The 12,307-nt window shown below is 42.0% G+C and overlaps 1 protein-coding gene across 1 annotated transcript in view; it reads left to right on the top strand.

Annotated features, from left to right (window-relative positions):
• The first annotated feature begins 255 nt into the window (after positions 1 to 255).
• The window catches only part of SMPD3 (sphingomyelin phosphodiesterase 3), a 258,177-nt gene continuing 246,125 nt past the window's right edge, over positions 256 to 12,307 (top strand). Inside the window, exon 1 of the mRNA XM_074202028.1 lies at positions 256 to 293. The gene's annotated coding sequence lies outside the window, so the exon portion shown is untranslated. The remainder of the gene's footprint in view (positions 294 to 12,307) is intronic.

Consider the following 12,307-nt stretch of genomic DNA (forward strand, 5'->3'; position numbering starts at 1 on the left):
GCCGGAGCTGCCGACTCCTCCAGGAATGGGCGAGGCGCGGGGGGAGGGGGCCGGCCCAGGGCGGCGATTGGCTGCGGAGAGGAGGGGGGCGGGGCACGGCGCGGCGGGGCGAGGCGCGGAGCTGTTCAGAGCACCTGAGGTGCTGAGTCCGAGGCAGGCTCGGGGCGCGGAGCCGAGGCCGCCGCCGCCGCCGCCGCCCGCCCAGGGATGGGAGCCGGAGCCCGCCGGGCTCCTCCGCAGCCGCCCCGCTGAGCCGCCCGCGCCGTCGGGGGCGCCCGGCCCGCCGCCCGCAGGTGAGTGCCCCGCCGCCAGCCCGCCCGAGCCTCGGGGGGCCGCTCCGGGGGGCCCGCCCCAGCCCCGGCTCGGGGCCGCGGGGCCGCAGAGGCGACCCCCAGCGCGCACCCCGGCCCAGCGCGGGCAAGGAGCTGCGGGCTCCCCTCGCCCCTTCCCCTTTCTGTGCACGAGGAGAGGGGGGACCCCAGACCCCACCTCGGGACTTGTGGGTCCGGGGAGCTCAGAAAGCCCCCGCCCCACCTCAGCCCGCCTGCGAGGAGGAGCTGCGGAACTTTCCTCGCCCCCTCCTCCGTCCGGGGCCGACCCCCAGCGGGAGCTGCTCAGCCTGGGGGGCAGGGGCACCTCTCTGGCTGCGTTTCCGCAGGAGGATCGGGGACCGCCGAGTAACCGCCCTGGAGAGGACCGCTGGGGCCCCCCACCCTCCTGGCCCAAGTCCCAACTCGGAGAGCAGCCCCGGGGAGGGTGGGGGGTGGGGGGTGCGGGGAACAACCCCCCGCCCCGCCCCCAGCTGCTGGGTGTGCGGCTGGGGATGGGGGGCAGTTCTCGCTGTGGATGGGGATGAAGGACCGCTAACAGGGCTCTGACATCTCCACCCGATGCCCCTGCTTCTGGGTGTGGGACTGGGGGGAAGCCCTGCCCCCGTCCGAGTTGTTCTCTGGGCAAGGCTCTGGGAGAACCTGGTCCCTCCGTCTGAGTTGCTTTGTTTGCTCTCTGTAGCTGGTGTGCTGGGCTAGGGGAGCCCCCCATAGACTCTCCAGGAGACGGGAGAGATGCTTTTGCCTTTCTGTGTGTGGGAAGGGGTGGGGAGGGCCGGAGGGCACCCAGCTCTCCCCGTCTTCATCCCTGTCTGGGCGTGGGGCTGGAGCAGGAGAGGGGGTTCCTCCATTCCCCACAGAAGAGCTCGCTCTCTGCCAGGGGCTGGGGCTGGGGGTGGGGACTAAGCTGAGGAAGACTGAGGGGACCCGCCCCTCGCCCGGAATCCGCTCTGTCCGAGATCGGAGATGCTGAGGGTGGGACGGCGGAGAGCTTGAGGAGACTCCGCCCCTGGCCTCGGAGGGTCTTTCTCACCTCCCAAACCCCCCTAGCTCCCAGGCGACTGGGCTCCCGAATCCCGGATCAGATTCTCTTTGGGATGAAGGAGCCTGGCACATGTGGGCGGGGCAGAGGTGCAGGCTTCTCTCTGGATCGGTTTCTCCGTCTTTCCAATCCCACCCCCTACTTCTCACCCCCCTCACCTCCTCCGGGCTGTGGAGCATGTGTCCCAGGCCCCTTAGCTACGGCTTTGCTCGTTGCCAAGTACCTGAGGTAGGAACCTACTGGCTGTCGGGAAAGGGAATGAATGGTTCCCCTGGCAGCTGCCACAGTGGGTGGGTGCCTCCAGATCAGGCGGACCCAGGCTGATCCGCACCCCCCTCGCAGGGGTCCATCATTCTGGGCTAACTGAAAGAAGCCGGGGTACACAAGTCAACCCCACCTCCAGTGCATTTGAGAGGGGAAGAGAAGAGCCAGGAACCGCCTACTTGGTGGGGGGGGGATGTATCTTAGGCCAAGTGGGGAGTTACTTCCGTATGGAATTCCTTTTAGTGCCTTCCCATTAGGCTGGTAGACTCTAAAGCTTCGGGCTTCATAAATCAGAGCCCAGGGATCAGAAGGCTAACAAAAAACCGATGCAGCCAGTTGAGGCCTTGGCAGTGTTTATTTGAATTGGGGTTTCTCCTTTCCGAGAGCTGAAGTGGGTGGTAAATGATCAACAAACCATACGCTTCTAAGCGGGTCCAGCCATAATAGGTGTCATGGATTGAGGTTTTTCTGCTGGCTCTCCTGTGCTAGAGAATCATGGTTGCTCTGCTGCATTTCAGGCGATGGGGAAAGAAACCCTGGTCCTGAGCAAACTCTGAAACACGCTAAGTACCTCACTTGGGCTTGCAAAATGAAAATTAAGTTTAAGCCCTAAGCACAGCAAAAGGAGACAAAAGCAGGCTGGCATCCCCCCCTCCTGCCTCCTGCAGAAGAAAAGAGGGGGTGCTGAGCTCAAATACAAATCCAGTCCAATTAACCCACTGACATCCGGCCTGAACTCTTTTGCTTTATCCAAAGGGATATCCTATTTGATCATTTCTGAATGTGGAGATGGTATCTAAGTGAATTGGAAACAAAGGTATACATTTTTTATTTGCTGGGAGGCTGGGGGAGAGGAAAGAGCTGCACCAGAGCCCACTCACTCTACCAACACATCTCTGCAGAAGGGAGCCATACCGGACTGTTTGGGGAGAATGAATTGTTGGAAATCTCATTAAAGCAAAAGGGAAGGCAGATCAAACATTTTCATTATTAAAGGCAGCCGATAATTCTAGATTAGCAGCTGTTTTCGCCCGGCTCTTTTTAATGTTTCTTCTTCTGTCAGCCATTTTTGATCCAAGAGTGATCTTTTTAAAGAATTCCTCGTTCTATATTAATTTTTTTTGTTTGCATTTATGTCAGCACAGAAAGGGGGAAATGCTTTTGGTTGGATACATGCCTTTGAGAGTTATTGCACAATTCATACATTGAGGTTGCTTCTCTTTTTATTTCCTGTTTAGGCAGTTTAGCTCCAAAGATAACTAAAGTGGATCCCTTCTTTTTTTTTCTGGCTAAAATGGCAAATTTGGGGTTATCAGTCTGATTCAGATTTTAAAAAAAAAAAACCTCAATCCTAAAATATCCTTCCATTTAACCTCTCATTTAGTTCTCTAGTGTTCTGAACAATTTTTTGAGACTTGTGGTTTAACTCTATGAATGGTGTGCTTTGCAGAAAAGCTGAACCCAGAAGCCCCTCTCCATGTCATCTTTCAATGCAACAGATGTAAAAGATTAGTTTGTCTTCTACATCCTTAACTGGGGATCTTTCCTGAGAAATAGTTTGATCCCAGGGAATCACAATGGAATGTAAGTTGCTGTTAAAATTCTATAGTCATCCAGCTGCCTTCAGGTGTAATAAACCCAGGACTTCCCTCCTGACTTCTTGTCTCAGTAATAAACTTTTCACAACAGTAATAAGACAGCAGTAGGGACAGTGATTAATCATAGATGATCATTTAGCGTGGCTATTGAATTGTTTTCTCATGTGAATTCATTAGAGGAAGTAAATTATGAATTCAATCATTGGGATTCTGTTACAAGTGAAGAATGGTGAGATTTTTGTCTGAATTAAGTTGGTAACTGCAAACAATATGAGTCAATGGTGTGATGTGGTGGCCAAAAAGTTCGCGGTGGTCTCTAGCATGAGGAAGGAGATTGTGCCACTCACTATAGCCAAAACTGGTCAGATTGCACTTTAGAAAAAATATCAATCAAGTGGATCATATAAAGAGAAGGTTGGCCAGAATCATTAAAAGACTTGAAACCCAAGAGGATATGATGACAAAATAGGGGAAGGTTCAGCTTGGGGAAAAGAAAACTCATCAGGGACATGACCTGACCCCTGCCTTCAATATTTGAGGAACTATCACAAGGAAAAGGGGAATACTCCTTAGTCCTCTTTTGTCCAGAGGGGAAACTAGAAGCAAGGAATGAAAAAGCAAAATTTTAGGGGGAAAAGTTTTCAGTTCAGTGTAGAGAAACATTTACTAACAATTAGAGCAGTCTTTAAATGACAAAAATACTCAGGAAATAGTAACTTTCTATTACTGGAAAAAAAATTTTAACTGAATTGATTTTTCTTATATTTTTAAGTTCCAGACTATCTCTCCCTCTTTCTCCCCTCTCTCCATTCTCTCCCCACCTTGCACTAGAGAAGACCACCTTTATATATGAATATATATTTATATGTGTGTACCTATATATGTGATATATGTCTATGTGTATATATGTATATAGAGGTGTATGTGTATCTTTATACATACATATATATGTAAAACCATACAATAAATACTTCTATTTAACAGTTCTTTGTCTGAAGGTGGCTAGCATCTTCCTTCATAATTCCTTTGTAGCTTTTTTGAATATTTATGATACTCAGAATGATTTAGTCATTCATAGTTGTTCTTGGAACAATATTGTTGTTATTGTATACAATGTTCTCTTGGTTCTCCTCATTTCACTCTTCATTATTTCATGCAAGTTTTTCCATGTTTTTCTAAAATAGGCCAGCTCATCATTTCTTTCACTGTAGATTTTCAAACAGAAACTAGACAAACACTATAAGAGATGTTTTAGGGAAAATTCTTCATCAAGGAGGGATGAAACCAAATTATATCTGAAGTGCCAAGATTCCATAATTCTGCTATATACTTTGGCACTTAATTGCTTGAAATTAAAACTCAATAGTAGTGTTATACCTAATTATTAATTAGAAGCCAATGATAAAAATATATGACTAAATAATAACTCTGCAGTATGTCCAGTGATTGTGATTTTAGTTTCTATTTATAAAAAGTACAGTTCATGGGATGTGGGTTAATAGTTGATAGTGCAATAGAATTGAACTCATAAAGGCCTAAATTCAAATCCTGCTTCAAACCTTTACTAGTTATCTGATCCTGGGTAAGTCATTTGACCTCTCTCAATCTCAGTTTCCTCATCTTTAATATGAGGTTATTAATAGAACCTACCTTCCAGGAATGTTGTGAGGCTCAACTGAGATAACAGATGCAAAGCCCTTTGCAGACTTTAAGTTGCTATATAAATTCTAGCTATTATTATGGTCCTGTTATATACTGACTGTTTTATGTGTACATATATATATATATATATATATATATATATATGTAACCGTAGGCAATGTAATCTCTGTGCCTCAGTATCCCCATCTGTCAGATAAGAAGATTGGATTAGAAGATCTCTAAGCTACCTTCCTGATCCTCATTTATGATCTATGAATAGAGAAGGTAACTGCTAAATATTTTGAAAGTGAGTGGAGCACCTGTATTAGTCTTTTAAAAGTCCCTGCCATTAGCATTTGCAGTGATCTCTGTTGGATGGAAGTTAAGACCCAAACCGTCCAGTACCAGGCTTTGCTAGAAAGAAAAAAAAAAAATGAAGGAAAACAATAAGAAAAATGATAGCTAAGGCAAGTAAAAAGTCAATACTATCATGATTGCCCAAGATCTTACTATCCATTTCAAGAATTATTATTGTGCTTTGTTTCCCCTCTTCCTCCTTCTAGTGACCTGTCAATTATTTCATCTTTCATTAGCCCCTCTGAAAGGAGGTAGGAGGAAAGAATTGGGACTGAAGTCATTTGGTATTCAATGTAGAAGGCTGGTTCAAAAACTAAGTGAAATGAGGTTGAGGTAGATTTCCCCTAGGAAAATCAATAATCTATACTAATCTTCTACCACAGTACTGAACCTGGGCTAAGTGATAAAGCAAAGCAGACCTATCAAAAAGAGCTCCAACTCAAAAGTCTATCGTGGTTCCTGAACATTACTGGTAGCTGTCTCTATGCTTTGATTGCATGACAAGACATTTTGATTTATGTATTGAATGGAGAAATGGCCTAACCAAGATCCCAGGTGTCCCTCAAATAATCATGTAAGTCCAGTATTTTAGGCTGTTTTCAGCTACTAAGAAAATAGTACAGAAAGAAGCTATGTGACTGAATGTTAGCTTTTATCTGCTTCCAAAGTAACAAATCTCTAGAATATCTGCAAAGTGGGGGCTCCTGGAGATCTCTTTATTTTACAGCTGACAAAGAGTAAAGATGGTCCTTCTGAATATTTTCTTCAGGTGCAAGAATTTGACATTGTTGATCAATACTAAACTAACAACGTTTGGGCAAGGAAGAAGTAGATGGATTATAATTGTATAATAACCAGTCCAAATTTCTCTCTACTTTTCCACTCTAATAATGAAGAGAGAGGGAGATAGACAGAAATAGGCATAGAAATAGAAATAGAATGACAGAGAGAGAGAGAAAGAGAGAGAGAGAGAGAGAGAGAGAGAGACCCAGAGACAGAGAGCTAGCTTACTTTCAAATTCTCTCCTTTGTAAATGATGGGATCACATTTGAATCTACTTATACAGAAATAAATAATAAGACTATTATAAAACTAAATAGGAACTCACACAACTTTTCTTTCTTGCTGTTCTCTCTATTTTTTCTAAAAGCTTGTTTCCAAATAGAAAGGCTAAGAAACACTGTCCTAAAAGACCTAGATTCTACTCTTAGCCCCGCCATAATTTAATGATGGGATTTTAGATTAATCCTTAGACATTTGAGGGAGACTCAATTGTATCGTAGTGAAAGCTACCTAGTTCAAGGAAGCTCTGAGTACAAGAAAGAATTCATGCAGTTGTGAAGATTTGAGAGTTCCTCAAAAGGGAGATAGGCAAATATCAGATATTAATCTTACTTTGACATCCATGTGACTTTCATCGAACTCTGTGGCTCAGTATTTCAAGGTAAAAATAGGATTTAATCTCTTCTTTGACTTATGGCTGCATATGGGGAGTGTTCAACATCAAAGAGTAAAACATGAAATTATTATAAAATGAGCCCTGCTTACACCAAACAAATCCTTTCTCTCTCTCTCTCTCTCTCTCTCTCTCTCTCTCTCTCTCTCTCTCTCTCTCTCTCTCTCTCTCTCTCTCTCTCTCTCTCCCCCTGCATGAAAACTCCATCACTTAATTCAACTTATTTTCACACCAGAATTATTATACTATGTCTTTCATAATCATATTTGATTTTCTTCCTGTGCAATTCCACCCAAGGACTAAAGCAGGCACTTATAAACATTGGAATGGAGAAAACAAAGTGAAATACCAGAAGATCTAGGCAAATGTGCCACAGTAAAAACTACTTGTTGCTGCTTACTATTATCAAGTAGCCTGTCTCTGCTATAAGTCTATTTGAAAAAGATTAGTCAAATCATAAAGTAGACTATTAATCAAAGGCAGAATTGATCAACCTAGTATTTCCACCTGGCTTTGGGTTTGTTTGTTTCTTTTAGGGGAAATCACTTTCAAAACTTCTTGGGAGGGGTGGCTAGGTGGCACAGTGGATAGAGCACTGGCCCTGGAGTCAGGAGTACCTGAGTTCAAATCCAGCCTCAGTCACTTAATAATTACCTAGCCATGTGGCCTTGGGCAAGCCACTTAACCCCCTTGCCTTGCAAAAACTAAAACAAAACAAAACAACAACAACAAAAAACAAAAAAACTTCTTGGGAGACACCAGACACTGAGAGTTGAAACAAAAGGTAGCAGAATGAGCATAATTCTCCACAATCTTGGGCATTATACTTTGTGCATTAATTCAGGCTTACTTAGCAAGTTTAAGAGTATCTTCAGATTTCCTGAAATGTTCCTTGTGCTTCCCTGTGGGCACAGGGAGGGATGATTCAACTCAACAGACAGACAGCTGTCTGGAGATGTACCAAGTCCAATTTATAGATCTGATTTCTTCCAGACCCATGACCTGGGCTACATTACTGTGAATTTCATTCCAGTCTCTCTCTCTCTCTCTCTCTCTCTCTCTCTCTCTCTCTCTCTCTCTTTAGGATATACCATAAACATACCACAGATCAGTTGACTTGGTCTATCAGTCTGAACCCCAACCTTCAAATTCAAGTGTTGGCATCCAGTAAGCACAAATTCTTCTCAGTATTAACTATATACAAGTTAAATCAATGGTTGGATAGTTGGTATGTGGTTTATATTCATATCTGAAATTCACTGTCTCTCAAGTCTCTTACCTTTTTGGAGACCAGGAGTTCCTGTTTCTGATCTTAATGTAAAATGTGAACTTCCTAATGACCTTTCCCCTTCCTAGCAAAGGGCTTTCCAGTCCGGACTCTCTTTTAATTTCTTGTTTGCTTTTGGTCTGAAATCCTTCAAAGGAAATTTTTAAATGGTATCCACTCCACAATATTATCCTCCAAAAAGTATGTCTTTCATTCTTTGGAAATACACTGGAATAAGATGAGAGAATCTTTCCTTCAAAAGATGGAGTACTGAGATAAATTGAATTATACTGAAATGGAAGAGGGTAAGCCTCTGAAAACAGAGAGAAAAAACAAGAATTAAGTATGCAAAGTGAGAGATCTCCGTAACTTTTTTTTATCTGATCAACTGAAGTCTATTATTATTAATTCAATTAAAGAGATAAGAGGAATCATAGGATCAGAGATTTTGAACTGGAGAAGTTCATAGAGGTCAGCTATTTTAACCCTCAAATTTTACAGATGAAGAAACTGGGGTCCAGACAGAGGAAGGACAAATACCCAAGATCACATTCTAGTAAGCAACAGAGTTATATCTTCCAACTCAAAAGCTAAGGTTCTTTCCACTGTACCACAATAAACTTTTTTCATATTATATTTGAATTTATCATCATTGTGACAAAAGCATAGATTCACTAAACAACAGAATCAATCCTCAATGGATCTTCTCAACTTGGTCAAAATAGCTGGACCATTGACTCAGACCATTGAGATATGGATTTACATAAAGGAAATAGAAAACTCCAGACTGAGGCATGCTCCCAAGAACCATAACCAAATTAACAGAGGCAACTTCAAGGACCAAGAGCCAGGCATTATCAGTCCATGCACAGACACACACACACACACACACACACACACACACACACACACACACACACGGTATCTGCCTACAAAAGTGTGTCTTTCTCATTACCATATGAAAGAAATTAAATTTGGTTCTTTCTTTCAATTGCTAATTATTATAAAGATAAGTCAGTCAATTTGGGGAGTAAAAACTATCCATATGAAAACTGGTTGAAAGGGTTAGAGATATTTAAACTGGAGAAGAGAAGGCTCAGGGAGGCTAATTAGTTGTCCTTAAATATTATCCTTGTTTAGCTTGACCCAATACAAGAACTAAGATCTAGTCAAAGTTGCTATAATGTAGCATTTGCCTGGATATTTTTTTTAAATCTTCCTAACAATTAGATGCATCACGAAGTTGCCTGCCTACCTTAGCATGTCATGAATTCCCCTTAGCTAGATGTCTTCAGGAAGCAGCTGGGTGACTACTTGTTAGCAGTGTTCTAGAATGAATCCCTTTTCAGGTAAAGGTTGCATTAGTTGATGCCAAGGTCCCTTCCAGTTCTGAACTTCTTTGCCATGATCCTTAGAACTTACCTCATCAAAAGGTTCCATGGTTTTGTTTCCCAGACTGAGACAATTATTCAGGATATCAGTCATGCATACAAAATTTCTCTCCAGAAACAATCATGAATGTTGTCTTGACCAAAGTGAAAGGAATAGGATTGTTTATTATTTCCTATAGTTCTACTGCAGTACTGGTGATATTTGAATACAATTGAAGGATTTCTTCTTAATAGTAGCCTCCTCAAATGGATGCAGGCATTAGCATCAGATCAATACCACTTGCTGCCCTATGTCATCACAATCTATTGCTAATGATCAGAATGTCCCACCCTCTCTGATCTTCCCCTAGCCTGGTACATATAGTAAGCCCTTCATAAAGGCTTGTTGCCTTTACTTGACCTGGGCATGTGACTGAATGTATCTTAACTTGATTAAGAAATTAAGTCTATGGTTGTGAACCCATAGACCACCTAACCCACTGTAACCTGAGTCAGTAGTTTCATTCGTCCTGTTCTTTGTACAGTGATGAGTTTATGTTACATAAATGCCTAAAACAATTGGTAGTTTCAACAAATAAAGTGAAGGGTATACCAGACATGGACAGTCATCAATGCTTTTGTCTCTATAGAACTTTTCTTCAAAGTCTGAAGAGGGAAGAAGGCAGCAAAGAGAAGCAATGTAAAAATAATGGAAAGAGTTCTATATTGGGAAGCAAAGAATCCTAGATTTAAATCTGTAAGACACTTTAGAGATTATCAACTCCAACTTCCTCACTTTATAAATAAGGAAACTTTGGCTGAAAGAGGTTAGATGACTTGCCTACTATCTGTCACTTAGCTAATAAATGTCTGAAGTAGAATTTGCATCCAGGACTTACTGACTCCAAGAGTCATCCTCTATTCACAAGTCTCAGAGTGGGTTTGAATAATAACTTTGTGAGCAAGTCTCTTCAGCTCTCTAAATTTGAATTTCCTCATCTCTAAAATTTCTGTTTGGAAAAAGGAGCTTAGACTTTTAAGAAAATCATTTGAATGATCTTTTCTTCCCTCTACCAGTTTTGGTATGTTATTAAAGGAATCAGGAAATGGTTTCTGAACTACATTTCACCTTGATTCATATGATCTCAAAAATGATTTCTTCTTGATAATAATTAATAAATTCATCAGAAGCAGAATTGCATTTATTAAACTTTGGATTGATGGAATTTGTTGAAGACTTCCTAGCTTGGTATAGTACTAAGGTTCTGTCTTTTTAATAGTGCCAGGCTCCTGAAAAGAGGTTTAACCACATCTTATCTTATCTTTAGGCAAGTTGGTTTATTTTCAATATTCTTAGTGCAACAGGAGGAAGAAAACGCAAGTATAATTGATTTGGAAGGACTTTATAGTCACATACCCATCACACTTGGAAACCACTCATAGAGAGTTCTCAGTTTGGAATTACCATAAGAACAACGATATAGAAATCTCCACTGCTGAACTAGTTGGAGTCCTTAAGATAAAAATTATAAACATTTAGACCTAGAAAGGACAGTAGAGATCCAACTAATCAATGATGTCAAATTCAAATAAAAGTGGGATATAAAGATGCCTGCTGGCATATTCAGAGCATGGCAAGAAATGAACCATATAGTTAACATCTCTGAGTTCATCTAATTGCCTTTTTTGCAAGGGAAGTAGCTAATTTTCAGAAAGTGGAAGCAATCCTCCCAAGGCCATTACCCAGCCAGTCAATGGCAGGGTCCTAGGATGTAGGAGGTTACAAGACTCTCAGTACTTTATATTGTCCACTGTGCCATTCTGTTCTTCTCTAACCTCAGATAATTTAGAGGGTTGGTTTCCATTAAATTGTTTTCTTTAATTTGCATTTAACTCAAAACCAAAGGGAAGGGAAGGAAAATGAAAAGAAATTTTAACGTTAGGTGATCAAATGGAAAATATGGCATATGGTGGGCTCCCACTTAGCCTACCCATTGTCTGGGTAGGCTGCAACCTCCATGGAGTTGTGAACTGGCCACATTGTTGGAAGGTTGGATCTATTTGGAGGGCAAAGTGAAGTAGAAAACTGAAACTGTTTCAATCCAATTTCAATTTTATAAGTTCTATTACTTAACACACATAAATATTTCAGGGAGATGCGATTTGATCAGTGTAGGTGCTCCCTTCACTGCTGAAGAGTGTAATCTATCTACATCTTTGTAGTGAGTCTTCATGAGCTGCTGTCATCACAAAATCCATTGCCTGCTAGTTGACATGGTGCTGAGCTTCTACATGGTTATAGTTAAACTGGGCCTCTTAGGAAAGAGATATCATCCATCACTGGGCCCATAATCAGAATCTTTCCAGCTTGTGGAAAGTAACCTGCCAGAATTTGCATTTCACTACCATGGTCTTTGAGAATCCTGGGTCATCATGTCTAAAACACAATGAGGCCCAGAGCGCAGTTACTTAAATGGAACCATCATTAAGCATTTATAAGTCTCTTTGCCAAGTGATATGACCCCAAATCACTGACAGATATGATGGATAAGTATTAAAATATAATTTAAGTAAACATCAATTAAAGGAATATGCAAATTGTGTCAGAGTGCAAATGCTAGTTCACATTTATTTAGTTATTTAGAAAGTGTTTTCCTTACAACCATCCTGAGGGGGCAGGTAGTAAAAATATTTTCTTTCCCCATTTTATCAATAAAGAAGTCAACAAAAGTCCTCTGGGACTTCATTGTTGAGTGGAAGTATCCTTGCTTGGAGTTTTCTGTTTGCTTGATAAATGCCTTTTATTTAAACCATTTATACCTGTTCCCCATTGAACTCAGCATTGCAACAAAGAAAAACAGTTTTTAAAACCTATCAACCAAGTTTCTATATCTGATGTTGTATGCAGTATTCATAGCTAACCACTTCTCTGTAAGAAGAGATGTGTTCTATCCTTTAGAACCAAGACTGTTCATTGTAGTTT

This window comes from Macrotis lagotis, chromosome 1 (assembly GCF_037893015.1).
Source record: "Macrotis lagotis isolate mMagLag1 chromosome 1, bilby.v1.9.chrom.fasta, whole genome shotgun sequence".
NCBI lineage: Eukaryota > Metazoa > Chordata > Mammalia > Peramelemorphia > Peramelidae > Macrotis > Macrotis lagotis.